General features: G+C 36.3%; 2 long non-coding RNA genes across 4 annotated transcripts; one reads left to right on the top strand and one right to left on the bottom strand.

The window, feature by feature from the left end:
• Positions 1-894: 894 nt before the first annotated feature.
• On the bottom strand, positions 895-18,229 carry LOC139857486 (uncharacterized). Of its 3 annotated transcripts, none has more exons than XR_011762542.1 (4): positions 17,060-18,229; positions 16,856-16,990; positions 16,515-16,678; positions 895-2,243 (listed from the first exon to the last, which is right to left on the bottom strand). It is a non-coding gene; the product is annotated as an uncharacterized lncRNA (long non-coding RNA). The 3 variants fall into 3 exon arrangements; XR_011762541.1 differs by having other exon boundaries at positions 16,852-16,990; XR_011762543.1 differs by having other exon boundaries at positions 16,852-16,995.
• A 4,647-nt stretch (positions 18,230-22,876) lies between these two features.
• Positions 22,877-24,371, top strand: LOC139858238 (uncharacterized). The gene is made up of 3 exons (XR_011762858.1): positions 22,877-23,349; positions 23,679-23,733; positions 24,002-24,371. It is a non-coding gene; the product is annotated as an uncharacterized lncRNA (long non-coding RNA).
• Positions 24,372-26,251: the final 1,880 nt, after the last annotated feature.

Consider the following 26,251-nt stretch of genomic DNA (forward strand, 5'->3'; position numbering starts at 1 on the left):
CATGTCACGAGGAACTAGGCTTTGAAGATTCTGATCGGATGGAGTATGCTCAACTCCCGGCGCTTTATCCGGTTTAAGGATATAAGCGGCCCATCTTAGATGCAATGCATACCTTGGGCGCACGAATAAAGTAGCATAGCCATATATATAGAATATCCAACCTTTCTTAACACCTTAGTGTATCACCCAAGTGAGTGGTTATGATTGTGTTTTGAATTCCTTTCTGTCAATGGTTTGGTAAAATCCAAGGGTTGTAGACAAATTAGAACATCTGATAGTTCTCAGTCATCCTTAAAGATTTATAAGCTTAATTTGTAATGTAATGCGTTAAATTCCCATTCATGATTTAAACCGGCCCTTACTTAAATCTACCAAATAAATCCCTTAGTTATCCACCATGTACTAGACTTATAGTGGTTCCATAGCTTCTAACTTTGACCATGCTCAAGTGGTCATATAGTACAACAACACTGTACTCTACTGTTGCAACAGTATTTCCTCGAGTCTTATACTCTTGGCCAATATCTTGATCTGGTCGTACAGTAATTCCCCATGTACTTTATAGTATTTTCGATGGGTTCATACCTTGACCAATGTATAAGCACGGATAATGAATTACCTTATAATTGTCGACTTTATAAAAGGTTTTAATCACGTTTATTGGTGGAAGGATGATAATAACGGGGTTTAATATCATAGACAGAAAGCGAGTACGAAACGATAATCCCTAACTAACATTACTAAATCATGGCAAACAATCAAGCAATTACTCACACATCATGGCTAATATTAATAAATCACAAACATCCAATAAGAACATTATAATAATAAATTAATACTCCGTAAAAGAAAGGATAGATATTATCGAATAATGTCGGCAGAATAACACTTGTATTTCTGCATAATATCCATAGCGTTATAATGATTGATAGCTTCTACTACTAACTACATATTATTCTCCTATTGATCACTAGAGAGCGACAATAGAAAGATAATTATTTTCTTAATCTCTGTACTTTTTTCTCTCTAGAAACTAGAGAGAGAAAGTAGACAGAGAACTAATCTCCTATAGATCACTAAAGAGCGACTATAGAGAGATATTTAGAGAGAGAAGTGAAGAATTGGTGTGTGTTGAAATGAATGCAAAAAGCTCTTTAAATAGACAAAAATTTCCTGGCAAACGGCTGGCAGGCCGTTTGCCAAGGCCGTTTGTCAGGGCAAGCCGTTTTTGGTGCCCGTTTGCTGGCAGGCCGTTTTTCATTATAGCAAGCCGTTTGGTAAGTCGTTTGGCAAGCCGTTTGCTGGATCGTAACTTGTCTTTCACCGTTTTCGCTCTAGAATCTTCGTTTTAGCTTCGTTTTTTACGATTCTTGCGCCCACGCGTTCGTAATTGAATATCCTACAACATGAGATTAAGTAAACAAACTTTTCCAAAAATTATAAAATAAGTTATTTAAACGCGAATTAATCGTCTTAGCCGGTTTTGCTCGTTTTTCCCCGTTTTTAATCCGTTTTTAGTGATTCTTGAAACATAACCTTCGTAATGACATAATTTATCAAATGAAGCAAATAAATGCTTATTTAGATGATAAAGTCAATTACTTTATCACAAATGGGGCTAATATCGGGGGTAAAACGTGACTTTTTAGCCGATATCAATAGCCTACATTGGAACAAAAATGAAAGTATATGACTATTGAGTGGCTTAAACCCTTTTTATTATTATAATTTGTTTAATGTAATTGATCCCAAATTTGACATTGGTTTATACATGCTTGACTCTCAAATATTACCCGTGATGGAATGATGTATTTTCCTCCCATCACACTGCATTGTGGCGGTGAAGGTGGCGTGATGGAGGTGAAAATGGCCCTATCACGCTGCGTTAAATATGGTCTTAGTTTTAGGGTTTTAATTGGTGTTGATTTTAGTGAACCTGAAGATGGATAGAAAGTAAAAAGAAGAACTTACCCTCATATGCGATGCACATGTCAAGATTTAACGGACTCTTTTAACAGAGGTAAGCCGGAAGGACCACCCACGCTCATTTGTAAAATGAAGGTATCAAGTTTGCTATAAAAAAAACTACGGGGGACGCCTTATGCAAAACGGGGTAAAACCAATAGACCAACGGAGCAAAAAAGTCCAAAAAGCGGAACATATAAAAATACAACTGATAAAAACATGAGAATAAAAGGGAGCCAATTACCTTTACAAAGAACTACAATCTTCTTAGAAAGTATCTGCACAAAAAACAGCAGCAACTTAATATGCAAAAAAAAAAATCCTTTAACAATAAATGTCACAAGATTCAACAGTTTCGAACTTAAGTATATAATGATTGGAAAAAAGAATCTGGAAAATGTTATAAGCCTTCATTGTTCAATAATACATATACATATAGTCATTCTAACTACTACTTTGCAATGCTAGTTAATTATACTTGATAATGTACCCAAGACAAACAACATAAAGAGCAAAGATAGTAAACCACACATTATGTTTATGTTTATGTGATGTATATACATTAGAGGTAATTAAGAATATATAACTAAGCATACTGTATATATTTCTGAAATATAACAATTAACTGGACAAATAATAAAAAAATGTGAACTAATAAAAATGAATTTCAACAACGTAGCAAAGTCGAACATAATTACCGCCAATCACCAAAAGAAACCCTAATTCGATATTAAACGGGTGATGTATTTTTAGTTACCAAATGCAGAATAAATGACGAATAAACCTATGCTAGCCACACATAACAATTAGTGTTCATAATCATGTTTTGTCATAATTAAATCCTTAATTACATAGGGGACTCAGCACTTACCCTAACCATCCAGCACAGGTGCCTATATTTGATTCGGGTGGTGCATCTACTAGCACCAGTCAGCCATGACCTCCTCAGCAGTTTGATTCTTCATGCTTCAGCCCACCAGAGCGCGAGCTTTTGAGATATCAGAGGAGGCATTACCATCACCAGAGCTGTGAGAACCGTGGCGGCCCTCATGCCGATAATTAGGGCCTACGTGCCTATGGTTGATTTGTTGTAAAATTTTAGACTTATTTCTTTATTTTCGTACTGTTAAGACTATGTGTGCTTTGTTTCTTGTTTGTGTCTATAAACACTAGTGATGGTGGTGGACTTTTCACCATCACTTCTATGTTTAGGTTATCTTTTCTTGTTTGTATGTATGTTTAATGTAACATCCCGCCTTTTTCCATTTACTTTTCCGTTATACTAATATAAAGTCCGTTATATGTTTATAACATCTCCCGTTGATACGCGTTTTAAATTATCTCGTTTAGGTAATTCCCGCACCCGAACGAAAGTTGAGGGACTAAACTTGACCAGGGATCAAACCCTTGACTAGGTCAAAGGGTCAAACCCCTTTCACCCATTCATTTCCACCTCCATCTCTCTCTCTTTCTCTCTAGCAAGAACACACACTCAAAACCAAATTCATTCAATCATCATCTAAATCCGATCTAGGAGGCTTACAACAAAATAAATTACATATTCGTGATCCTCTCTTCATCCTCTTCATTTTGGTACCAACTTCATCTCGTTTGGGTAACATTTCTAAAACTCTAGATTTCTCTAAATTCGTGTTTTTGACTTGAAATGGTGTTAGTTAGTGTCTATGGCTCATTGTGATGTCGTGTATATAATTTGTATGCTCGATCTCGTTGTTTTAGTGTAACTAGCACGAACTTGAATTTTGGTGTGTTGTTCTTGAATTTTGGATGATCATATGTTGTTAGATGTTAAAAGTTCATGTTCTAATTGTGTTCCTAGTATCATTAGCTTCATTTTGATGTATAGATTGATTTAAGAAACTTCATAAACGCGATTATTGATTTTGTGAACTTTTGGTTAGGGTTGACAACTCTTAAAACGAACTTTTGATGCGTTGAATGCTTGTTAATGTTATTGATAAGTGTTTAGTTGTATTACATGTTTCATTACCTTCAAAACGGCATATCATATGTATAAATTGGATTCCCGAAACTTAAATTGCAATTGATAAACTTGAAACTTGAAAATAAACCTCTATTGATCACTTGTCGGGATTTCGGTTATAGTATATGATGTTTTTGCTTGATGAAAAGTGCTTAGTTGCGTTCCTTGTCGAAAGAGCTTTCCGATGATATAAGATACATATCTTGATTGTTTACGGATCATGAAATGTGTTGGTTTGTGTTTTGGTTCGTGCACTTAGGAAATACAGCAAACAGGGCCTGGAAAACGATCTGGACGCCGTCTAGCTTCTCGGGACGCCGTCCCACCTTTTGAACCGGGACGCCGTCTAGCTTCTCGGGACGCCGTCCCAACCTTAAAACCGGGACGCCGTCTAGCCATTTGGGACGCCGTCCCATTTGGCTAAAACTGGCTGTTTGTTTTGGTCATTTGACATGAAAATGTTTGCTATGCTACGGACCTCCGATTAACATGAAACTTGGCCAACATGCTCATATATGATTATATAACTTAGAAAAATTGTCGGATATCCAACCCGACCCCGTTGACTTTTCTGTTGACTTTGACCCGACCAAGTTGACTTTTAATCAAACTTAACCAAATAATTGTGCAATCGTTCTAACATGTTTTTATACTTGTACCTTGCATGAAACATGACAATTTGATTCACATGCTATTAGGATCGAGTCTTAACGAGCCATAGGACTAATTGAACATCTTTGACCTATCGTGTTTACCGTTATTGATACAAACCTATTGTTTAGGTCAAGACTAGCATTGTTCTTTGCACACGTTTACTTGTTGAAGTACTTTACTACCCGTGCACTCAAGGTGAGATCATAGTCCCACTTTTACTCTTTTTGAACTTACATTTGGGATGAGAAAACATAAACATTTCTTTACTAAGTGAACACAAGTACAGGAAAACAAACATTCTACATACGAGTTTAGAACAAAATCCTCAATTCGATTATCATTAGTTACACTTGCCGGGTGTAAGCGAGAACTTATGTTGTATGGATCCATATGGGTTTGACAAACCCTCATTCAAACGGTTCGCTACCGTTTACGAATGAAATATATTTTCGAGAAACAGTGTATGTTCTAGCACTAAGTGATGGGGTTCAATGGAAGGAAATGTTAAGCATTGATAATTGGGTGCTCGTGAAACAAACTTTTGGAATGTATTACTATTATTTCATTGATGCAAATCTTGTGGTTCACTTGTACTTACTTACTTAAACCTATGATTTCACCAACGTTTTCGTTGACAGATTTCTATGTTTTTCTCAGGTCCTTGAACGATACATGATACATGCTTCCGCTCATTATTTGATACTTGCATTGGATGTCGAGTATATGTGCATTTCATGGAGCGTCTTTTGACTTTACTTTAAACCGTGTCGCCTAGATTTCATTCGTATTATAACGTTGTAACTTAACTATTGGTTGAACAATTCTTGTAAACTTTGGGAACAATCTTTATTTTGAAATGAAGGCGACATATTTTGGTCAAACTTTGTCTTAAAGACTTATGACCACGTAACGGGACCTAAGTAGACGGCGCCGTCAAACATGATTTGGTCGGGTCGCTACAGATGGTATCAGAGCGTTGGTTGTAGGGATTTAGAGTTCATTGGTGTCAACCTCGAGTCATAGGGTACATTGGTGAGTCTAGACTACAACCGGCATATAGACTTGAAGTAGGAATTACTTGACTACTTGTACATTTATACTCGAACGCTTCTACTCATATCTATTCTTAGTTCATCTTAATCTCACGTTGTTTAATTTGATTGACACGCCACCTTGACTTTATAGAATAATGTCGAATGCACATATGAATCAGGGTAATATAATTTCCGGGATTATATTACGGTGACTCATATGAACGTTCCGACATTATGGCATAAAGGATTTAAGGCGAGTCGAGGAAAAACTTCTCTTTATCTTTATTCTATATCACGGTTAGTATTATTGAGAATACTAATCAATGATATTCTTGTGTCTTGAAGGAACAATGGCTCCTCGTCGTGTACGCCGCAATGAAACTCTCGAACAAGCTCTCGAACGGATGATAGCCACCGCCGTAGATGCGGCCATGGCCGGTCACTCATCCAACAACAATAATAATAACAACCACAACAACAACAACAACAACAACAACAACAACAACAACAATGGAGCCGGAAACTCAAACGAGGGATGCTCCTATAAAGCTTTCATGGGGTGCAAACCTCACACTTTTGATGGAACCGGGGGACCGGTCGTGCTCACCCGATGGTTTGAGCAAACGGAAGCCGTCTTTAGCATAAGCAGTTGTCGGGACCAAGACAAGGTCAAATACTCCACTCACACTTTCTCCGGAATTGCTCTAACATGGTGGAACACCTATGTTCAATCGGTGGGTACCGATGAGGCTCATGCCCTCTCTTGGGCCGATCTAAAGGAAAAGATGATTGTTGAATATTTTCCGCGCGAAGAAACCCGAAAGCTTGAGGAAGAACTAAGAGCTTTGAAAGCGGTCGGAAACGATCTTAAAGCTTATAATCAACGCTTCGCCGAACTATCCTTGATGTGTCCTAATCTTGTTAACCCCGAATCTCAAAGGATTGAGCTCTACATGCTCGGTCTTCCAAAAAGCATCAAACAAGGGGTGATGTCATCCAAACCCACTACTCATCAAGCCGCTATGAACATGGCTCGCCAACTAATTGAAACGGTTGACGAAATCGTAGTTCCGGCACCTAAGGCCGAGGATAAATCGGGCGGCAACAAAAGAAAGTGGGAACCCTCCCAATCAAGCAATAACAACTTTGCTAAGAAGCCTTACACCTCCGACGGCAAGAAAGGTTATGCCGGGAACCTACCTCTTTGCAACAAATGCAACAAACATCACTTTGGCGAATGTAGTAAGTTAATTTGCCACCGGTGCCAAGGAGTTGGTCATAAGGCCAACGATTGTAAAAGTGCCACTCCCGTCGCTCGAAAGTGGCCCAATGCACCAAAAACGGGCACTTGTTACGAATGTGGCCAAACGGGTCATTATAGAAATGCATGCCCAAAGAAGAAAGATAACCCCAATACGCGCGGCCGAGCTTTCAACATAAACACCGAGGAAGCCCGGGATGACACTGAACTAGTCACGGGTACGTTTCTTCTCAACAATTCTTATGTCTCTTGCTTATTCGATTCGGGTGCCGATAAATGCTTTGTATCCAAGACTTTGACTCATTCTTTTAGCACTCCACCTCTTCCATTAGATACCACTTATACCATTGAAGTGGCTAACGGAAAACTATTAAGTGCCGACACATATTACCGGGGGTGTACGTTAAACATTTTGGGTAGGGAATTTGAAATTGACTTGATACCCATGGAACTAGGAAGCTTTGATGTAATAATCGGTATGAATTGGTTAGTCAAAACGAAATCTCACATTCTTTGTGATCTCAACGCAATCCGAATTCCTATCGAGAATGGTGAACCTTTGATTGTTTATGGCGATAAGAGTTGCACCAGACTCAACCTCGTTTCGTGCCTTAAAGTTAGAAAACTGCTCCGTAAGGGTTGTTTTGCGATACTTGCCCACGTTAAGAAAGTCGAGTCCGATGAGAAGCATATCGATGATGTGCCAATTGTTAGTGACTTTTCCGATGTATTTCCCGACGAATTGCCGGGTCTCCCACCTCATCGACCGGTTGAATTCCAAATCGATCTTATTCCGGGAGCCGCACCCGTAGCACGTGCACCATATAGACTCGCTCCATCTGAAATGCAAGAATTGCAAAGTCAAATCCAAGAACTACTTGATCGTGGTTTTATCCAACCTAGCCATTCACCTTGGGGCGCTCCGATTTTGTTTGTTAAAAAGAAAGACGGATCCCTACGAATGTGCATCGATTATCGTGAACTAAATAAATTGACGGTTAAGAACCGATATCCTCTTCCTCGCATCGATGACCTCTTTGATCAACTACAAGGGTCTTGTGTATATTCGAAAATCGATCTCCGCTCGGGTTATCATCAATTGAGGGTTAAGGGGGAAGATGTCTCCAAAACCGCTTTCCGAACTCGTTATGGTAGTTATGAATTCCTTGTCATGCCATTTGGTCTCACTAACGCACCGGCGGTGTTCATGGATCTTATGAACCGCGTGTGCAAACCGTATCTCGATAAATTCGTTATTGTGTTCATTGATGATATATTGATCTATTCTAAAAATGAAGAAGAGCACGAACAACATCTCCGACTTGTGCTTGAACTCTTGAGACAAGAACGACTTTATGCCAAATTCTCCAAGTGTGAATTTTGGTTGAAGGAAGTTCAATTTCTTGGTCATGTTGTAAGTGATCAAGGTATTAAAGTCGATCCAACGAAAATCGAAGCCATTAGCAAATGGGAGACTCCTACTACTCCTACTCACATTCGTCAATTTTTGGGTCTCGCCGGGTACTATCGTAGATTCATCGAAAATTTCTCTTTGGTTGCACGTCCTCTAACCGCATTGACTCACAAGGGAAAGAAATTCATTTGGGCGACCGAACATGAATCCGCATTCCAAATCTTGAAAACGAAGCTAACCACCGCTCCTATCTTGTCACTTCCCGAAGGCAATGATGACTTTGTTGTATATTGCGATGCCTCAAAACATGGTTTTGGGTGTGTATTGATGCAACGAACGAAAGTCATTGCTTATGCTTCTCGACAACTCAAAATTCATGAACGAAACTATACGACACATGATCTCGAACTCGGAGCCGTTGTCTTTGCACTTAAAATGTGGAGACACTATCTTTATGGAACCAAGAGTACTATCTTCACCGATCACAAAAGCCTTCAACACATTTTCGATCAAAAGCAACTAAACATGAGACAACGAAGGTGGATTGAAACTTTAAACGATTACGATTGCGAGCTTCGTTACCATTCCGGGAAGGCAAATGTAGTAGCCGATGCCTTAAGTCGAAAAGAAAGAGCGGTACCTCTCCGTGTCCGAGCTTTAAACATCACCATTCACACCAACCTTAATAGCCAAATTCGGGTAGCCCAAGATGAGGCTCTCAAGGATGAAAACATCTCTCTCGAACACTTGAACGTCCTCACCTCTCGATTCGAGGTTAAAGAAACCGGACTTCGATATTTCGCCGGAAGAATTTGGGTGCCTAGTTATGAGGATCTACGAAGCCTTATTTTAGATGAAGCCCATAAGTCACGATACTCGATTCACCCCGGTACCAATAAGATGTACCACGACCTTAAACAACTATATTGGTGGCCGAACATCAAAAGGGACGTAGCTACTTATGTTTCCAAGTGTTTGACATGTTCCAAAGTCAAAGCCGAACACCAAAGACCGTCCGGACTACTTCGACAACCCGAGATCCCGCAATGGAAGTGGGAAAGGATAACGATGGATTTTATCACCAAACTACCAAAAACGACGGGCGGTTATGATACCATTTGGGTTATTGTTGACCGTCTCACCAAATCCGCACACTTCCTGGCCATGAAAGAAACGGACAAAATGGAGAAACTTGCACAACTTTACATTAAGGAGATCGTAGCCCGACACGGTGTACCTTTATCGATTATCTCCGACCGAGATGGCCGTTTCGTTTCTAGATTTTGGCGTACGTTGCAAGAAGCGTTGGGAACACGTTTAGACATGAGCACCGCATATCATCCTCAAACCGATGGACAAAGCGAACGTACAATTCAAACCTTAGAGGACATGTTACGAGCTTGCGTGGTTGATTTCGGAAAAGCTTGGGACAAGCACTTACCTCTCGCCGAGTTCTCTTACAACAATAGTTATCACGCGAGTATTAAAGCCGCACCCTTTGAAGCGCTATATGGCCGCAAATGTCGTTCACCTCTTTGTTGGGCCGAGGTAGGCGACGTGCAAATCACCGGACCCGAACTCATTCACGAAACCACCGAGAAAATCATTCAAATCCGAGATAGGCTTAGGACGGCCCGAAGTCGTCAAAAGAGCTATACCGACAAACGACGCAACGATCTTGAATTTCAAGTCGGTGACCGAGTAATGTTAAAAGTCGCACCTTGGAAGGGTGTAATCCGTTTTGGGAAACGCGGGAAGTTAAATCCGCGGTATATTGATCCTTTCGAAATCTTGGAGCGTATTGGAACCGTTGCTTATCGTTTAGATCTTCCGCCTCAATTGAGCTCCGTTCATCCTACTTTCCATGTATCCAACTTGAAAAAGTGTCTTGCCGAACCCGATATAGTCATTCCTCTCGAGGAGCTTACCATTGATGACAAACTTCATTTCGTGGAGGAACCGGTTGAAATTGTGGACACCTCCGTCAAGACATTAAAACAAAGCCGAATCCCGATTGTTAAAGTCCGTTGGAACGCCAAAAGGGGACCCGAGTTTACTTGGGAAAGACAAGATCAAATGCAAAGGAAGTATCCTCATCTATTCGTGAATTCGGAAACGCAAGATCTCGAGGAAGAAACAACGACTACTACGCCTACTTAAATTTCGGGACGAAATTTCTTTTAAGGAGTAGGTAATGTAACATCCCGCCTTTTTCCATTTACTTTTCCGTTATACTAATATAAAGTCCGTTATATGTTTATAACATCTCCCGTTGATACGCGTTTTAAATTATCTCGTTTAGGTAATTCCCGCACCCGAACGAAAGTTGAGGGACTAAACTTGACCAGGGATCAAACCCTTGACTAGGTCAAAGGGTCAAACCCCTTTCACCCATTCATTTCCACCTCCATCTCTCTCTCTTTCTCTCTAGCAAGAACACACACTCAAAACCAAATTCATTCAATCATCATCTAAATCCGATCTAGGAGGCTTACAACAAAATAAATTACATATTCGTGATCCTCTCTTCATCCTCTTCATTTTGGTACCAACTTCATCTCGTTTGGGTAACATTTCTAAAACTCTAGATTTCTCTAAATTCGTGTTTTTGACTTGAAATGGTGTTAGTTAGTGTCTATGGCTCATTGTGATGTCGTGTATATAATTTGTATGCTCGATCTCGTTGTTTTAGTGTAACTAGCACGAACTTGAATTTTGGGGTGTTGTTCTTGAATTTTGGATGATCATATGTTGTTAGATGTTAAAAGTTCATGTTCTAATTGTGTTCCTAGTATCATTAGCTTCATTTTGATGTATAGATTGATTTAAGAAACTTCATAAACGCGATTATTGATTTTGTGAACTTTTGGTTAGGGTTGACAACTCTTAAAACGAACTTTTGATGCGTTGAATGCTTGTTAATGTTATTGATAAGTGTTTAGTTGTATTACATGTTTCATTACCTTCAAAACGGCATATCATATGTATAAATTGGATTCCCGAAACTTAAATTGCAATTGATAAACTTGAAACTTGAAAATAAACCTCTATTGATCACTTGTCGGGATTTCGGTTATAGTATATGATGTTTTTGCTTGATGAAAAGTGCTTAGTTGCGTTCCTTGTCGAAAGAGCTTTCCGATGATATAAGATACATATCTTGATTGTTTACGGATCATGAAATGTGTTGGTTTGTGTTTTGGTTCGTGCACTTAGGAAATACAGCAAACAGGGCCTGGAAAACGATCTGGACGCCGTCTAGCTTCTCGGGACGCCGTCCCACCTTTTGAACCGGGACGCCGTCTAGCTTCTCGGGACGCCGTCCCAACCTTAAAACCGGGACGCCGTCTAGCCATTTGGGACGCCGTCCCATTTGGCTAAAACTGGCTGTTTGTTTTGGTCATTTGACATGAAAATGTTTGCTATGCTACGGACCTCCGATTAACATGAAACTTGGCCAACATGCTCATATATGATTATATAACTTAGAAAAATTGTCGGATATCCAACCCGACCCCGTTGACTTTTCTGTTGACTTTGACCCGACCAAGTTGACTTTTAATCAAACTTAACCAAATAATTGTGCAATCGTTCTAACATGTTTTTATACTTGTACCTTGCATGAAACATGACAATTTGATTCACATGCTATTAGGATCGAGTCTTAACGAGCCATAGGACTAATTGAACATCTTTGACCTATCGTGTTTACCGTTATTGATACAAACCTATTGTTTAGGTCAAGACTAGCATTGTTCTTTGCACACGTTTACTTGTTGAAGTACTTTACTACCCGTGCACTCAAGGTGAGATCATAGTCCCACTTTTACTCTTTTTGAACTTACATTTGGGATGAGAAAACATAAACATTTCTTTACTAAGTGAACACAAGTACAGGAAAACAAACATTCTACATACGAGTTTAGAACAAAATCCTCAATTCGATTATCATTAGTTACACTTGCCGGGTGTAAGCGAGAACTTATGTTGTATGGATCCATATGGGTTTGACAAACCCTCATTCAAACGGTTCGCTACCGTTTACGAATGAAATATATTTTCGAGAAACAGTGTATGTTCTAGCACTAAGTGATGGGGTTCAATGGAAGGAAATGTTAAGCATTGATAATTGGGTGCTCGTGAAACAAACTTTTGGAATGTATTACTATTATTTCATTGATGCAAATCTTGTGGTTCACTTGTACTTACTTACTTAAACCTATGATTTCACCAACGTTTTCGTTGACAGATTTCTATGTTTTTCTCAGGTCCTTGAACGATACATGATACATGCTTCCGCTCATTATTTGATACTTGCATTGGATGTCGAGTATATGTGCATTTCATGGAGCGTCTTTTGACTTTACTTTAAACCGTGTCGCCTAGATTTCATTCGTATTATAACGTTGTAACTTAACTATTGGTTGAACAATTCTTGTAAACTTTGGGAACAATCTTTATTTTGAAATGAAGGCGACATATTTTGGTCAAACTTTGTCTTAAAGACTTATGACCACGTAACGGGACCTAAGTAGACGGCGCCGTCAAACATGATTTGGTCGGGTCGCTACATTTAAGGTGGATGTGACGTGATGCTTTGAAAAGTCTAGTAGTAAGTTCAGCACGTTCTCCACTTATGTTAGATTGTTTGATGATGATCGAGAAAGAGACGATGTTCTTATGCCGGCAGTAAGTTCAGCGCCATCCGTCACGTGTCCTTCAGCCGATCATCCTATTTTGCCGCGGGGAAGTTCTCGCTCCTTTTTTGCTTGTTTCCCTCTCGAATTTATCTTTCTTTAATTGCAAGTAATGACGGCATTACCTAAACTTAAGTGGGGTGGGGGAGGAGAATTTCTCGCGGGTTGGATTGTGTATGCTTGACCCTTGCTGATTTTTGTGCAATTGGACTTTATTTACCCGTGAACCATTTAAAATGGTCTTATTTTTTTTAGAATGATGCTTAAGTAGACTTAATTATTATTCTGGTAATGATTTCCTTCCCTCAGATAATATTTTTGTTTACATTCGAGATATATCGGTTGTGAAGCCGACCATAAGGTTAAAACTGCATGACTAGTAAATGTGTGTAGGTTGTGCGGACTATGGACTTTAGCGCGAGTGTTTGACCTTAGATGCTCGTTTTTAGGTCCTATTGCCTATAGATGTATGATGTTGTGTAGTGTATTTACCTGCTCCCTTCCCGGACCAAGTGGGATCACATTTTTTGTTATATAAGTAAGGTAGATGATGAGGAGAATTTTAGGATTTATAGCTTTTTCTTTTAAAACCAATTTGCAGCCACGCCGTTAGCACCCATTCTGTGTGCTAACATTCCATCTAGTTACCATTAGAAGCCTAAGACGTTAGAAAACCAAAATGAAAACTACATTCCCATTCCTACTCGATTTTAGAAGTTTTAGCGCTTTATTACTTTTCCATTGACTCGTTACATAGTGATAATGGATTGAACAATAATTGTGGCTGCCTTGATTGGAGAAGTTTTCACACATAGGAGAGTGAGATGTTTAGAGCATTTTTGAGTGATCTTATTGTATGTGATGACCATGATACGCATTGCGAAGGCAGTAACTTGCAGAGAGTGTTACTCGTTCATGTAATTTACTTTTCATTGTATATGGTATATGCTTCTTGAGGAATTAAAAAAGAAAAAGAAAAAAAAAACATAAAAAGGCAGAACAAATGAAAAAGGAGGAGAAAAGAAGCGCATCATATATTTTTATTTTATTTCATTGTATTGTTAGTATCAAATAAGGTTTCCGAAGGAAGACTCCCGTGTGTGAATCCTGATTTGATTAAGTGTAGTCACGCTAGAATAAACCGTAGTGACTTGTCAATCGACTGGTAATAACATGTTAGCTTCGCCTTTACACCATTTTAAATCTGAGTCATGACCACCCAATTTACCCAATCCGTAGATTTTACTCGTATTATATTCTCCTTTGATATCATGCTTAGTGCTACGCCGGTTCGGATGTAAGTTTAGCAACCTTAACTCTAGTGGCTCACCCTTATTCGTGGAGTGTAAATTCCACTTGACCCGATGTCATGCTTAGATTGAGAGTTGAGTGAATTTTAGGCTTAACCCATTTTGGTGAGGTACTTTATCGTTGTTATCCTGGTTCTAATTGTGATTTCTAGATACAATTACTTGATTGCGATTGCTAGGCATCTAGTAGTTTTGAATAATTAAAATTTGTTTGATATGCAGGATTACTTAGGTGACTAACGTTACTTGAGTCCTTAGCTTATTCGTACATTTCTTTTAACACTTGTCTTAGAACTTGAAATGGAGGATATCTTGGATTTAATTGCTTACTATATTTCTTGCTTGAGGACAAGCAAGGGTCAAGTGTGGGCGGATTTGATATTGCTTAAATCATATACATATCTTGTCGCAATATCGGTTCCGTTTATCGTGGTTTTGTGTTTTTTTGCAGCCGTTTAGCTCATTTGTGGTTAAAGATTGAATAATGCATTTTTGGAGCATCGTTTGAAGTTTGTTGCGGATTTTTGAAGATTTTAGAGCTCAGAAGATCATTCGCACCTTGAAGATATATTTGTTATGATTTCCTTGGAGTTTAATTAAAGACACTCGAGCGCAGTTCAAGACGTTTTTGATTTATAAGTTCGTTGCGCTTTCCAGGTAATACTTATTGGGATGCCTGTGTCATATTTTCATGTTTGCTGGCCAGAATTCAGACCAGAAATGGCACGGCGTGACTCACACCATTGTTCCAAACTTAGAGTTTAAGCGGCAGCTCAGCATATTGGCAGTAGAACGGTGGCACGACGGGACACAATGTCAAGGCACATGTCACGGCACGCCATTCCCAGATTAGTCATCAGTAACAGCAGCAATTCGGTACAGCGTGCCAATATGGCACGGCGTGCCATGACGGTTTCCAGCAGTTTTTAATATCAATTTCCGGGTCGTTTGAAAGGACTTTTAAAACTGGAACTGCACTCTTCACCTCCATGCAATTTTAGAAGATTTTTAGGGTTTTTATCTTATTTTCTTCATCTTGTAATCATTGTTAACAACATCATGTGGGGTTTGATGTCCATAACGATTGGTACTTCTAATTCTCTTTTCTTATTAAATTAAGTATGACATGAGATTTGCTTGTATTGATTATCTTGTTCATCTTTCTTGCATCATCATGTTAGGCTAAATACTTTTGTGTGTTCACTTACCTCTGATTGTGGATTATTCATATTATGTAAAATTATTACGTTATTTGGCTTTTGATTGTTGTGTTCAACCAAAGACCCATCGTTGCTAGGGTTTAATATTTTACTCCAATTACATGAGTTGTTGAATGATTAACGAGAGTTAATTCACAATACATGATTTATGCTTCAATACCACTGGTAATCTAGACATTTATATGAATTTTACCGAGAGATTGGTACATAAGTGTGATTGGTGGTTGGTTGATATTGAAACCTAGCAATTGTGTAATCATATTCGGGAGACCGATGTGGTTTGTGGTTCTGCGAGAGTAAGACTGGGCTGAGTCTTACAGTCATTAGCCGGGTATAGTTTGATTGATAGGAGGAGATTAATGAGAGTTGATTGATTCTTGTTGGTTGAGGTCACGTGATTATTTGGCCAGTAGTCATAAGACTATATACCTTTTCAACAAATAATCGGTTTAATTGTCGTACAATTCGTGTCAGAAGGAATCTATTAAGCGGGCACCGCTTTTATTGTTATTGTTACTCGTTATTTCTTACGCACTTATATTTTTTTTTTTTTTTTAAATCTCAAAACTTCACTTTTTTTACTACTTGTTGGTAATATGATTTTAAACTACATAGCTCCGTGCGGGTCGACTCAGACTTAGTGTCTACTATCTACATACGATTGAGACTAGTTGCTCATTTGTGTGCTAGTAATTGACCATTTTGTCCTGTTTTTATTAGTATTGTCTGCGCACATCAATCACCTACACTGCGGAAGAATTCCAACCGTTTATCCCAACGTCATAACTAGGGCTGAATCTAAGACCCAATTAAACCACTCAATACTGAAATCAATGTCAATAGTACTTTTACATAACATTAAATGATCAATCAAACTTTGAAAAAATCAAGTTTTTAAATTTTTTGTGTATGTAAAAATTTTCACATGTACTCTTAAGAAATTATTTGTCATACCTCTCATTTATGTCCTCCAAACTTTGAATCACATTTTCAGCTTATCGTAATCCCAAGTTCTTTATTTGATTTGGTGGATAATGGCGTAGGTCCGTCTCCAATATAGTGGGCACCACTATTATAGCAATGGAGAGATAACCGCCTTAGATCCAAGAGGTCCCAATCTGGTAAGTAGAGAAAAAGAGAACATATCAGTATTAATAAAAAAAAGATTCATTTTCAAGTTCTAGAATTTATAAAAAGGAGAAAAAGAGAAAGAAATCAGTATTAATAAAGAAGATACATTTTCAAGATCTACAATTAATTAATAGATATGATACATTTTCAGAAACGATACCTGCCTCTCAAATTATCACTGAGTTTTGTGCAATGACTTATCCCTGATAATTTTGCCTCATTTTCGTTTGAGATCAAGACATTGTAAGGGTTTATGTTGTTCTTATGGGTGGATGTGACCAAGGGCAACTACTATTGATCTGCACTACAAAATAACATTTAATTATTGTTAAAAAGATATCAATAATTAAATATTATAAAAATACTACCTCATTATGTTCGTTCATCTTAGTTGAAACTTCTTTCTATTAACCGCATCCATATGGTTAAGGACCAAATACTTGTGGAGGGTTGATGTGTAAAGCTCAAATGCAACCAACCATTTATTTTCTTCTGCCCGACATTAACAAAACTAGAGCCACATAATTTTGTGAATGTTGGAAAAGTTCTTTTCCTCATCTCCTTTGTAGTTGCCTGATGTAACTCATATTTACCCTCAAAAGACATTTTTTGAAATGTCATCAGGTAATTTCTTATCTAGTTTTGGTTATTAGACTCAAACAAATCTTTGAACACGAAGTCTTCTATCGACTCGTAATCCAAAGAGACTATATTCAATTTCTTGCAGATTTCTTCGAAAGTTTCCTCATTCACAATTTGGAGTACACGGATTGGTATACTTTCACATAACTGGACCTCATAGTATGTAGATATCCGGCATTGATTTTTCTCAGCTTCGGTATGTTTTTTTCATAAATTTGAAAAGTGACATTTTCTCCTTTTAGTTTCAACGTTATGGATTAACATAAAAAAATAGAATTGTGTCCAACATGTTCGTTTAAATGTTTTTCAAAACCTACTTTCACTTGTATCCGTCGAAAGAAACATACTCACATCATTAAATTAGTATAAAATTGCAATTACAGCTATCATTTAGTATGAGAAAACAATAGTTTATTTATTATCAAAATGATATACCTCCGACACCAACTTATCCTTATGGTAGATTACATATAGAGTTTCGTCTTTTACTTCAAGTGTCGCATATGATTCCTCTTTTTTTTGCTTACACATATTTAGTATATATTTACTCTTATTAGCGTCCACGGAACAAAGAAGTTCTCGCGTGTCAATAGGCACCAATGAACAAATCACGTTCAAAGAAACAATCATATTCTTACAACATAATAGAGAATTGTTAAAAATAATACGCTTTGATAATATTTTAAACATATATAACTTAATACAAACATTGCGGATGAGTTATTCATTTTCAAGTGGTGTCGGGTGGATATGTAATAAGTTAACTGCAGTACAAGGGTAGTGATGATAATTTAAAGTAATATAACTATGAAGATACAATATTCTACAACCTCCACAATTAGTATGGATGTTAATATTATGAACATCATCAGTATATATATACATAGATACGCAACTGGTTATGTGCATAATATTAATAACCATACTAATTGTGGAGGGTGTAGAATATTGTAACTTCATAGTTATATTTCTTTTAATTATCGTCACTACTATTCTACTGCAGTTAACTTATTACATGTTCATTCGACACCGCTTGAAAACGAACTATTCATGCTCAATGTTTGTATTAACTTATATATGTTTAAAATATCAACAAGGCGTATTATGTTTACCAATTCTTTTTTATGTTGTGATAGTATGATTGTTTCTCTAAACATGATTTTTTTGGTGTCTACTAGCACGCGAGAAGTTCTTTGGTCCGCGGATACTAATAACTGTAAGGATATATTATATATGTGTAAGCAAAGAGGAGGGGAATCATACGCGACAGCTAAAGTAAAAGACGGAACTCTAAATGTAATCTACCATAAGGATAAGTCGATGTCGGAGGTATATCATTTTTTAATAAATAAACTATTTTTTCTCATACTAATATAATGATAGTTTTAAATACAATTTTATACTAACGTCGTGGTAATTATGTTTTCTTTTAGCGGATACAAGTGAAAGTAGGCTTTGAAAAACATTTAAAGGAACACGTTAAACACAATTCCATTTTTTATGTTCATCCATAACGGGGAAACTGAAAAGAGTAGATGCGTCATTTTTCAATATAATGAGAAAACATACAGCCGAGAAGAATTAATACGGTATATCATTTTACATAGATGTCAGTTATGAGAAAGTGAAAGTATACCATGCCGTGTAATCCAAATTGTGAAAATATACCATTCGTTATGTCATAGCACCAGACTTTCACATGATGGGTAAAATCATCATTTTACCATTTCTCCTTCTTTAACATTCTTCATCTTCGATCTTCAATTCTACTAATAAAAACTAAAACCCCAATCTTCACTTATTCATTTTCAGATCCCAAAATAAAAACATATTAAACCCATAAACTTAAATCCATAATCAAAATCCAAACAACAGGATTAGTGTCAAAACACATTAACGCCTTAAATCGAAATCCAAATAAGACTTCACTGAATGATTCAGTAAAGAAGGAAGTTTAAATCGAACCGCTGGTTGTTTTTGTACCTGCTACGGCGAAGTCGTAACATCAAAATCATTTAAGTTGTTCGTGAATATTTACTGTAATCTGGCAAAACCCCCATATTCACAAATAATGATATTCCCCTAAAACCCCAAATCGTTCACGAGCTTCAGCACACGTATTCCGGCCAGAAACCAACCTTTAATTATTTTCTAAATCGTAGATCTAGAAAAAGATGACCCGTCGTTGTTAATTGAAGAGATCTAAACGAGAACGTCTGTGCAAATCAGAAACAGAGGTGTCCAAGGTCCTAAATCGTAGATCTAAAATTAAAGGAGACCATTGCCCAATAAAGTTAGGTAACCAAAACCGGCCCAAATCTTGGTTTGACGGTGCATTTGAATTATCTTGTTGATTGTTGATGAAATGGATGGATTTGGTGGTACTATGATTTTAGAATGGACCCATTTTGTTACGGATAGTTTAGTTGTATACATTGAAACAATTTTGTTGTAGAAACCGACACCCACTAGTGATGTCTCCATACGGAGTACAGTATGTTACAACAACAACATACATAATCCCACCTACGTGAGGTATACGGGGTCAGACGTAGACAATTCTACCTTTATCCTAAAATAAAAAGAATTATTTCTTTACCTCGAGTACACTCATAAGATTAGAAAAAATCCTCCATCTTTATGTTCGACGAATAAAGAGATTGATTCTAAAAGGACCTCCAACCCAAAAGGTAGGAAAAAATAAATTAAAACGAATAAAAATACAAATAACTAAGGTAAAATAATTTAAGTAAAATGAAATAAATAAATAAATGGAATAAAATAAATACGAACATGATAAAAAGTAATAAAAAAGACGCCATAAAAATATTAAAATCAAATTTTCATTAATTTTAAAAATGATAGTCAAGTCGCCAATAAATCGATGTTTGATGTTGACTCATAAGATAGGATCGTAGTATAATAATAATAATAATAATAATAATAATAATAATAATAATAATAATAATAATAATAATAATAATAATAATAATAATAAATAAATAAATAAATAAATAAATAAATAAATAAATGCTAGTAATAGTAGATAACTATTAAACATAAAAAGAAAACAAAAAAAATAAAACCCAATATGATACGGACTAGTCCGGATGCTGCCCGCGCGATGCGGCGGGAGATTTCGGCCTGTGTATTCATATTTAACGTAGCGTTGTGTATTTACAGAGGGGAAAACGACGCATGTCTTAAGCGCCGTTTTAGATGTCGTTGTCTTAAGCGTTTTTTAAAAGTGTCCGTTTCGAACGTAGTTAGTTTCGTTTTGTTCATAAAATTGTTTCGAGTGTAACAGTGCTGTCGGAAAAAATTAACTTGCGGCGAACAGAAAAATACGGGATGTCGTTGTGTTAAGCGTTTTTTAAAAAGTGTCCGTTTCGCGTATAGTTAGTCACGTTGGGTTCGTGAGACTTTTTCGAGTTGAACGGTGGTATCAGAAAAATTTAACTCGCACCGAGCGAGAAGATAGGGCCCGTTATAAATTTGGGAGGAATTAGTTTTTTTTATTTTAAAAAAATTAAATGTTTACACTTTCTACCCCCGAAAAAGTGTAAACTTGAGGGACTATTGTGTAAATTGAGGCGAATATGAGGGACCGGTTGTAGTGTGAACATAAACTCAAAACTACAATCAAAATCAACTAAAACTACACAATTTGGCATGACTTTTAGTATATAAGGGTTAAGGTTAATTATATAGTTACGGAGTACTGTATTTTTTATATACATTACATTTCATTTGTTATAATTTGAATAACAACAAAATCCAATATCACATGAGTGAGAATACAGGAAAAGTGAGATGTAGACAATCTTTCCTCTATCCGAGATCAAAAACAAGTCATTTCTCGACCTAGAGTGTAACACTATCAAAAGTAGATAAAGGCATCTCTCTCTCTATTCGACGGATAAGGATATTGCTTCCTAGTGGACCTCCGACCAAAAAGTAGGAAATTTTTTATCTTTTTTTTAAATAGTAAAATAAAAATTTGTTATAATTTGAAGAAATTACTTATTTTTCTATTTCTAGAAAAATGATAAGATTAAAACGGATTCAAAGATCAAACAGTATGATCATTAGGGAATAATTTAACAATGAGCTCTAGCTTAAGTTAACTAACCAAACCAACTGCTCACTAACATGGTGAGCAAACCTTTTTAATCTAGTAAACAAAGTAAAATCAATGCTATAACTAACGAAAATTTAAATAACGAGGTACACTAACAAATAAATACTCGTATCTTTTTCAATTTTTTCTACCCTCTTACATGGGTTTAATCATTGGGAATGGGTTACATGAAAATGGTTGGATGTGGATATCCAAATTCAAATCCAATTTGGCTTGATTCAATCAAATTGGTTGACAATCTGTATCACAAGAATTTGGATAAAATATGTGACACGTTATTTGTTTCAAATATGCCAACTAGAAGATGTTACGAGTAGAAAGCTTTAGGCAGCATGTGAATCGTTTGAAAAGATGTTTAAAACGGTTAGTTAGTCGGTCAATTATTGAGTGATAAGCGTTGCGGATTCGTACTGTAAAAGACTCGACTCTGATCTTCTAGCCAAAACCATAGCAATTATCAGGTTAGGAAATCAATCAACGTTTATTTGTTTCATTGGCTCATTACAAAACATGTTACAAATTTAAAAAGGTCAAAGAGGGCATTACTTATCATCAAGCAGGTCACCAAATTACTCAAGTGAGTAGAAAAGAAAGAAAATGTGAATTTATTGAAATCTAAAGGCCATATATACATATACAGAGATGGTTAGGGATAGGGTTGTAAATAAGCGAGCTACTCGCAAACTACTCGAGCTCGACTCGTTCAAAGCTCAATTCGATATGAGTTTAAACGAACTCGAGCCCCCGAGTTTGAAGTTTATTAAAAGCTTGTTTTTGTGAATGAGCTCGAGTTCAAACAAGCTCGCGAGTCTAAACGAGCTTTTTTAATTTATATACATCAAAATATTAAATATTTTTAATAATATATAACATAAAATTACAATAATTATTGTACTATTATATATCAATAAATAATAGTCGAAAGTATAACACTAAACCTTATTATAGGTGGATAAAAATTACAAAAGCAATATATATGAAATATAATAAATTTAAATTATATAAAGAAAAATAAGATTATATGATCAACGAGTCGAGCTCGAGCCGAGTTTGAGCTGGTAAAATATCAAACGAGCCGAGTTCGAGCTTAATATTTTGCTCGAACCCTCGAGCTCGAGTTCGAGCTCTATGAAATTCAAACGGGTCGAGCTCGAGCTTGACAGTATTCGAGCTCTGTTCAACTCGTTTACAGCCCTCTTTGTTTGATAAAAGGAAATTTATTGAAATCTAAAGGCCAAATATTTATCAACATAACTAATAGACAAAACACTGTTTTGCTATTCATCAACAGTAACAGGGGTATTTTGGTCATTTCATTTTTTTTTTTTTTTTTTTTTTTTTTTTTTTTGCGTCTGTTGGCTTCCATAGATATTTTCACCCTCTTCATTCTGGCTCCTTCCATTAACCTTCCCTTACATATCCCTCTTCTTCTTCACCTACCAAATTCTCACCATCATCACCCACTTTAATCTTAAACCACACTCTCCTTACTGACCTCTCCACAATATTCTTCATCAACCACCGTCTCCTCCGAAACAATCTCCATCCTATCCGTTTGCAACATGTCCGTCTCCGCCATCGCCATCCCCTTCGTCGTCGTGCCCGGACTGGGCTGGTATCGCCGGAGGTTGTCACCAAGCTCCATCTGCTTTTTAACCCCATCGTCGACACCTTAATAAGTTGATATCTCCATTTGTTTGTTCTTTTAATATCATAATTTCTTTATATTTGGTTCCATGTGTTTTACAGGCTTTTGGAATTGCTACCTGCATCTACAAATTGGCATGATTTTATCTTGGTTTCAAAATTATAGTTTCTTTGCCTTTGGCTCGATTTGTTTTGCAGGCTTTTGGGCTAATCGAAGTTCATCATATTGTAAGTCCGTTTGTATGAGTACTTGAATTTACGAAATCTTTTATGATATAAGTCCGTTAAATTTTTAAAGGGTTGTGTCTACAGTTTGTGTCTCCGTATGTATATATACTGTGGACAAAAGGCATTTATTCATTGAAATTATGAAAACTTTTGGAAAATTGCAAAGGGTTTTGTCCATCATTGTTTACAATTAGGCCTCATCTTCGTCCAAGACCTGTGTTTCAAACAGTAATTTTTTTTATTTTTTATTTTTTATTTTTTTCTGTATACATTGTTTTTGTTCTGTATTTTTAATCTTTGTTATAATGTACTGCATTATGTAATTGTAGCCATTGAACCCGTGAGTTGCGAATGCTAACGATACTCGAATCCTTACTGCTGAAGGTATGTTTAACCTAATAAATTTAGTTTTTCTTGGGTTGTTTTTTTAAAAGAGTTTCTCTTGGGTTGTTTATTACTGAAAAAAACTATAAAGGCCACCATACTACAAAACATCATAGCACAATTTCATTAGTGGTTTAGATTGAGGAGTTGTTCTACTATAATTTATTAATCAGTTAGTCTTTGCAAAAGACTCATAATCTCTAAAGCTTTTCATGTCGAGTCATGTGCAAGGTTGTGGCTAAGAATAACAAGTGGTTGTATCTAATAGGTGGCATATATGTTGAAGAACAGAAGTTGAAAGCTAATGGAATCACATCTACTTCTCAGTGATTAAGTAGTTGGAGAATGCAACCTCACAAAATCAGGCTAAGAAAGCTATATATCAATTATATTTTCACTGAAATTGTTTATTGCATTAATGTAGAATAGTCATATATGTGTATAAGTTCATGTCTTCATATAATATATTAGATGTATTTGCTTTCATATTTTAAGTGAATAAGTTGTCTATAATATTTTGTTATTGATTTAGAGTTGCAAAGTTTTATTATTGAGTGAGGATGATGGAAAATGATTGTATAGTTTTAAGTATGCATGCACACTTATTATCATCATGCTATTAAACTATGATTTGTTTACAGTTATACTTATATCGTGTATAGGTATGAACTAGAAAAAGGAGCCCGCGCGATGCCGCGGGGCCTTTGGTTTGCGTATTCATAGTTAACGGGGCCTTTGGGTTGCGTATTCATAGTTAATGGAGCGTATTATAGGTGTGTATAAGTATTGAATATAGTCTGAGGTATTGAAGGTTTTTTTTAAGTGTCCGTTTTGCGTATAGTTAGTCCCGTTGTGGTCGTAAGATTTTTTTTGAGTTGAACGGTGGGTTCGGAAAAATTTAACTCATACCGACCGAGAAGATAGAGCCCTCTAAAAATTCGGGTGGAATAAGTTTATTTTATTTTAGTAAAATTCTATATTTACACTTTTTACCCCTTAAAAGATGTGAATTTGAGGGGTTGTTTTGTAAATTGAGATAAAGATGAGGGGCCGGTTGCAGTGTGAACACAAACTTAAAACTACAACCCAAAATAACTAGAACTACAAAAATTTTGGTGAGTATTAGCATGTAGGGGTAACTAGTTGTGGAGCCCTCGCTTCGCGCCGGGGGCTCCGTTTTGAATGCGAGTTATAAAAAATCTTAATCTATTTTGTAAAAAAGAATTTTTTCGACATCTAACATTGAAGGGTTGTTCCTTTTGTGAAAGTTGCTTCTTTTAGCGTTCGGGTTTTATTTAAAAAAAAGTTAGTAAAGTGGGGGGTTCGATTTGTATTTTAATAAAAGTTAGGGGGTTAAGTTTGTGAAATTTGAAAAAAGTATATGTATAAAGTGGGAGTTCGATTTGTATTTTAATAAAAGTTAGGGGGTTAAGTTTGCGAAAAGTGGGAAAAAATAAGAGTATAAAGTGGGGGTGCGATTTGTATTTTAATAAAAGTTTGGGGGTTAAGTTTGCGAAAAGTGAAAAAGGAATATTACTATTCATTTATCCTTTGTCTTTTAGATATAGTTAGGGGTTAAGTTTGTGAAATTTGAAAAAGTATACGTATAAAGTGGGAGTTCGATTTGTATTTTAATAAAAGTTAGGGGGTTAAGTTTGTGAAAATTGAATATTAGTAAAAAAAAAAAGTTAGTAAAGTGGGGGTTCGATTTGTATTTTAATATAAGTTAGGGGGTTAAGTTTGCGAAAAGTGGGAAAAAATATACGTATAAAGCGGGGGTACGATTTGTATTTTAATAAGAGTATAAAGTGGGGGTGCGATTTGTATTTTAATAAAAGTTGAGGGGTTAAGTTTGTGAAAAGTGAAAAAATAAATAGTACTATTCATTTGGCCTTTGCCTTTTAGATATAGGTATAGTTTGTGAAAATTGAATATTAGTAAAAAAAAAAAAAGGTTAGTAAAGTGGGGGTTCGATTTGTATTTTAATAAAAGTTAGGGGGTTAAGTTTGCGAAAAGTGGGAAAAAATATACGTATAAAGCGGGGGTGCGATTTGTATTTTAATAAGAGTATAAAGTGGGAGTGCGATTTGTATTTTAATAAAAGTTGGGGGTTAAGCTTGCGAAAAGTGGAAAAAAGAATAGTACTATTCATTTGGTCTTTGCCTTTTAGATATAGGTATATAATGTATGACGCTTGAATGCATGTAATATATAAATTCCCCATCATGCATATTTCTATATATACTAATAGACAAAACATTGTTTCACTATTTACCAATAGTAATCAGGGGTATTTTTGTCATTTCAGTTTTTTTTGTCCCCAACGATAAAATAAGCAACTTTCGTAAAAGAACCAACCCTTCAATGCTACCCAAAGATGTCGAAAAATTTTCATTTTTACAAAATATATCAACTAACTTTAAAAAAAAAAAACAAACGCTAAAAGAAGCAACTTTCACAAAATGAACAACCCTTCAATGTTTGATGTCGAAAATTTTTAAGCAACTTTTACAAAAGG

Source organism: Rutidosis leptorrhynchoides, chromosome 7 (genome assembly GCF_046630445.1).
Source record: "Rutidosis leptorrhynchoides isolate AG116_Rl617_1_P2 chromosome 7, CSIRO_AGI_Rlap_v1, whole genome shotgun sequence".
Taxonomy (NCBI): Eukaryota; Viridiplantae; Streptophyta; class Magnoliopsida; order Asterales; family Asteraceae; genus Rutidosis; species Rutidosis leptorrhynchoides.